Source organism: Triticum aestivum, chromosome 5B, assembly GCF_018294505.1.
Source record: "Triticum aestivum cultivar Chinese Spring chromosome 5B, IWGSC CS RefSeq v2.1, whole genome shotgun sequence".
Taxonomy (NCBI): domain Eukaryota; kingdom Viridiplantae; phylum Streptophyta; class Magnoliopsida; order Poales; family Poaceae; genus Triticum; species Triticum aestivum.
The window spans coordinates 93,824,991-93,830,785 of record NC_057807.1 but is presented as its reverse complement, the minus strand read 5'-3'; the positions used below and the strand labels follow the sequence as shown (position 1 = coordinate 93,830,785).

Below are 5,795 nucleotides of genomic sequence, written 5' to 3'. Positions count from 1 at the left end.
TAGTCGAGCTGTGCACATGATGACAATGCGCCTAGACGTGGTCAATCGAAACGCATATCACACCTCTCATTGGACCGTGCCAATGCAAATGGTAGGAAGATCGGAGGCGGCGGTGTGTGTGCTTCGCCTGGTCGTGAGTCCCTCCCCGCATATGTTCCATACATCAGGTATTGTGGTTGGATCAAATTGCTTCTTTATGAAGTCTAACTTTCAAAGGAGCAACATACATGATAATGATCTGAACTGCAGTCTACGATATAATCCAACTGATAAATGTGCAATGTAGAAAAAAGATTACATGATGTTAGCATGTGAGATCAGCTCAGCTAATGAACTGACATTGAGAGAGCCCACATTCTGTGGTGCTTTGAAGGCTGCTACAGTAGGGCAAGCGTGATGGCTCTGTTTTCTTGCTTGTCTAGCAGGAAAGACTTGCATGCCGCAAAGCCATGCATGGGATTCATGTAGATGCCCCTAAAAATAGATCATTACATGGAGCCATTACAGCTTGTAATGGTATTCTCCTTTGGGATTTATAACCTCGTCGAGCAAAAATCCTGCTATTTCCTCTTGAATTACTCATACACGATCTGCTGGTAGGAGCTTATCCCGCTTCTCTTGCATCTTTATTTAAGATGGAGATAATTATGAATATAATTAGTTGTGTGTATATATATTAGATCATGAAAAAAAGATTTTTGAATTGTGTTCTGGCAAACGTACCCAAAGTGCTTTGTCCGATGTGCTCCTTTCGGACGTCGTCATGCGAATGTTCTCGCAAACATAGTACGCACATAAATTATTCCCCAGCGCCTACCTCATTACCTTTACGAGAATAGAATTCAGTAAGTTAATAATTAATCAAGTATGATAATAGTATTGATCAAAGTAGAATTAAGAAACCAATGCAACGTGAATCAGTCTCGCAAGTTCCACACAATCATGTATATGCAAAGACAATGGATATGATGCAGAACTTCAATGTAGTAGAAATTACCCACAAGGGGTATGCCAAAGCAGTTCAAAACGAATTTTATTCAGTTGTTGTCCTCTGAACATTTTCTTCTACCTCTAACTTCCCAATCAGCGCAGTCTTCTTGAGGACTCTCTCCATCTCCCCATCCTTCTCATACTTCATAGAGTACCTCTAATCATCATCCTCGACTCTTAAGAACCTCCCCCGTCTTGGCTATCTAAATCATGTTGCGCATCCGCGCAAACGTTACAGTTGAGTTTCACCGGTCCCCCTCCCAACCTCGGTAGCCCCACCTCTAGTTTGTAATCTGTTACATCAGTTATACAACTACATAATGTTAGATAAGCAATGCACAACTACAAAAAGAAAAGGAGGTAAGCAATGCACAGCTATAGACCAATAATTATCACATAAAAAGATTCAGAAATGTCACTCTTTTTTTATATATAAAGAGCAATGTCATTATGTGCATGGACCTCAGCTCCTTTCTCCTGATCGTCCGGAGCGACTACCCCTGCTAATACTTGGGAGAGGAATCTGTAGACAGCAAGTATAAGGAGCTAATCCTCCGGACTGTGGTTATGGTCATGCCACTGCCAGAGCTACCTGAATTTTGTTGTGCCGCTATCGCCAGATCAAATCAGGGCTCGTGGTGTATCCCTTCCACGAGAGCTACCCGGGCTAAGGCCGGACTTCCAGATCTGAACGGGGAAGGATTGGACCTGGGGTGATAAAAGGTAAACGTACATCCATTGGCCGTCAAGATGCTCATCTGGTAGAATGGCTCGAGTCAAACGAATTAGGCAAGGCAAACTAAAGGAACAGAAGTTACCTTGGCGGGAGAGAATCGCCATAGTTGATGACCATCTCGACCTTGCTCCCGCGCACTTGGAGGCGACCCCTGCGTGCATCTCCACGGACATGATGTCGGCCACCTGTAGTAGCCGTGCGGGTGGCATAGCACACCGAGCTGCTCCCGCGCCCTCAGAGGCGAGCCCAACGTGCATCTCCACGGCCACAACGTCGGCCACCTGGAGCGGCTGCACTGGCGCCGCTGTGCACGGGCCTCCCGCATCTAGCGCCGCGGCGGCATCGCCACTCCCAGCACTACGGGTGTTGCCAGCTCGCCGCCTTCTCCTCGTACACAGCGGGGACTCAGATGCAGGGCGTGGCGAGGTCGGAGCTGCAAGGTGGGAGAAGAGGACGGGGAGGGTCGGCGACGAGGTGGGTCGGAGGTCGCGACAAGGGCGCCGCCCCTCACCTGCCCGTGCTCCGCCGTCGCTGGAGAGGGGGGTCTGGATAAGATTAAACAGAGGATTGCGGGCTGAATTTCTTACAAACGTAGGGATTGTTTTGTAAAAACGAAATGTTTTCTTAGATTCACTTACAAAGGGACTGCGGGTTCAATTAGCAAAAATCACAAGGACTTGTTTGCAAGACTGCCGCGACGGTGAACCCGGAGACTCAATCCGTGCTTTATTATTAACTAAGTATAACGGCCGTGCATTGCCACGGGCTCTTCAAAATTTATAATCAGTATCTTTCATTTATCATCCCCTCATATTGAATGATTATGGGGTACTCTAATTAGAAACACAACAATCAAATATTAGGAAATTTCACTGAACGAACAACAACGAATAATACGATATCTATCAAACGAATAAAATGAGGTCATATTTTTGGTCCGTCATGCACTTCTGTTGAAAAGTGCCTATCCCTTTTAGAATCAACCCATTGTTTGCTCGCACGCAAAAAAATACATCTCTAAAGTGGGGAACCGATCGGTGCCAAAAAGAACTCAAACTCCTATCCAATCTCGACTTCGTGCTCTTCCACTTCCATTGATAAAGATGGGACGTCAAGGGTTTTATCATGATGACCTCGAGCAGCCGCCGACATCCCTCCCCACATCTACCCTACCCCCTGCTGCCGCTTGCACTGTCCTTGCTCCTCGAGGGAGCTAGGGACACAATGTTCTCTAGGATGGGCATGACCAGATCCACGAGGAGGCCACATTCTTCCATGGGAACCCAACCAAGCACACCACCCTCCGCAACCATCCAATCCCGGCCTAACAAAGTCAAGACCCGCCATCGATCCACAAATCAGGCTCGCCGCATCCAGGTTCACTGCAAGTCTGCGACGAGTCTGTAGTCGACATCTTGACTTTGGCTATCCCCACGGAAGAATCATCGGATCCTGCTTACTTTTACCATCACTTCGTCTCCTCCCAAGGCAGCGACACCACCCAGCCAATCACCACCACCGCTTGCGGCTTGCCTACATAAAATCATGAGAAATCCCCACGGCGGTGCTGTAAGATCACCTTGGCGACCTCGACAGTGATCGACTGGTCTAAGATCTAAGCTAGCCGCTCTTTGTAGAAACCAATAGAAGTAGGCATGTGACTCAGATTTGTTCTTTGGTGTGCATGTGTTTCTTGCTGCACACCAGCTCTTGTCTACAACTCGCCTATCTCTGTACCAGCTCTTGGTCTACAACTCGCCTATCTCCATGCTCGAGACGACCAAGCTCGATGCGCAAGCCGCATACGTCTGCTAGAGCTATATCCAGGCCCTATGATTTTTGGATCACTGGCACTATGGGTGCCAGGACCGGAGTCGCCCTCATCCACCAAGTGGATCAAGGAGGCCCACCACCTAGACTCTACATCGCAACATTTTGTGTTTTCGTATAAAAAGTAAAGAACCTTCTCTAATAAACGTAAATATAACATTTTGGTTTTATAGTCTCAACTTTCCTACACTTCAATACCAGAAGGATTTCTTGGTTTTATTTAATGACCTTCTTAAATGTCATTCACTTAGAAAGGTAGTAATACAATCTGTGATATTAAGGCAAATTATTAGTCATATTAAAGTGCAAAAGGCCCTATAGGAGTCAAAGCATGACTTTTCTGGTTATACTGTAATTTGCAAGATCTGAGATTTATGCAAGTGTACAATTAGAGAAGAGCCAATTAAATAGATTTTCACATTCAGAATAGTACGATTAGCAGTAGCACTTCAATTTTTTCATGTTTGATCAGCTTGCTAGGTGGTTATCACTAAGCATGTTGGAACGATGAGCATAACCTAACTTAGTTCAGTACGTGTTGCTGCAAATTAGTTCAGTACGTACGAAGCTGTTGCTAATTTCAATGCCTGGCTGTTGCAAGTTTCTAATGAAAAAATACTTCAGGTCAAAGGTCAGGGAATATACACTTTTGTTATCATGGTTGTTTCCTTATAGTGAACAACTTTGATCACCACTTCAGCAGCTACTATCTATAAGAAGACATTAGCTAAGTAGATATAGGCAAAGAAAGCATGTAGGCAAAACCAGAATTAAAAACATCCTTCTCAATGGAGCTCGTGCAGTTCGGAAGACCCTAATCATCGATGAGGGACCCCTCCGATGGTAGCATGGCGTGACAATTATCGTCAATGACGACACCCAAAGTACCTTGCATAATCCATCGATCCAGTTCGAAACAATCAAGCACATACCTTGCAAAGTGATGTGGATCTAAAGCAGAGGTGGGGTAAAGGCTCAGGTGAGGTGGAATGAGACGTTGATATAGACGTGCACGCATGAGAATAAGGCGGTGCCCAGGATGGATCTCCATCGGAGGAGGCCGGATCCGCTGGGGAGGAGGTCGCTGTAGTACCTGCCATCTGTGCGATGGATCACGGGGCTGGCAGGCAGGGGGGGGATAGGAGGGAGCGGGTGGGCTAGAGCGCAGATGGCGGGTGCCCCCGACGACGGCTGGGAAGGATGGTGGATGAGGATGGCGGCGGCGGCGTCTGCGGTTGCGCCTCGTCCGCAGCCGTGCTGGTGGTGGTCAATGCGAGAGTCGGATGGCGTCGGCCAGAATCAGGCAGGGGCGACAAAGATTTAGAGGAGAGAGAGAATGGAGGCGATGAGCGATGGGAGGAAGGGCCACCGGCGATTGGGGTGGCCTCAGATCCGCCCTCCGTGGGCGCCTATTTCATGGGACGAACACCCGTGCTCACTGTCGGGCTCGCCTTCGGCCGCTGCCTCACCGACATTCACGACGTAGAGCCCCTTCCTCCGATCCCATTTTCCAGGGAGGCAGCGCCATCCTTCATCGTAGAGAACGAGTCCACACTGAGATCCCAACCAAATCATGATTGCGCCTCCCCAAACTGCAGTGGCACATCCCACTCCATCAACGACCAATCTATATGAGGCGGAGGGTCAGTGTAGGACGCGAGCGCCGTCACCATGGACGTGGGGGACGCCGTAGGTGGGAAGGAGGCGGCGACGGCGTCTGTGTCAGGAAGATCGCACGACGGTGGCGGCGTTTACTCGAGGGGATCGAGAGGAGCTGCGTTTGGTGCCGGGTGGGTTCTTTGGTGCATGCGTGGGGCTGGAGATTGTGATAGGTGATCAGGTGAGGGCGTGCCATACCTGGATCGATACCTTACCATACCTGATGGTAATTTAAATTTATTACCATATTCGATATTTCCCGAATTATGGCCTTACCATACCTGGATTGATAGCCTTTGGGGTAATTTACATTTATTACCATATAATTACCATATTCAAAATTTCCTGAGTTATGACCTTACCATACCTGGATTGATTTATTACTATACGTGGATTAATTATGATTTATTACTATACGTGGATAGCCTTACCATACCTGGTGGTAATTTAAATTTATTACCATATTCGATATTTCCCGAGTTATAGCCTTACCATACCTGGATTGATAGCCTTTGGGGTAATTTAAATTTATTACCATATTCGATATTTCCCAATTTATGGCTTTACCATACCTGGATTG

General features: G+C 47.4%; 1 long non-coding RNA gene across 6 annotated transcripts in view; it reads right to left on the bottom strand.

Moving 5' to 3' along the window:
- Positions 1–234: 234 nt before the first annotated feature.
- The window catches only part of LOC123110583 (uncharacterized), a 10,261-nt gene continuing 4,700 nt past the window's right edge, over positions 235–5,795 (bottom strand). For 3 of the 6 annotated variants that reach the window (XR_006453487.1, XR_006453489.1, XR_006453491.1), the window contains 4 exons: positions 1,809–2,271; positions 1,070–1,698; positions 724–825; positions 235–624 (listed from right to left, as the gene is read on the bottom strand). This is a non-coding gene — a long non-coding RNA (uncharacterized lncRNA). The remainder of the gene's footprint in view (positions 625–723; positions 826–1,069; positions 1,699–1,808; positions 2,272–5,795) is intronic. The other 3 variants (XR_006453492.1, XR_006453490.1, XR_006453488.1) reach the window with 3 other exon arrangements.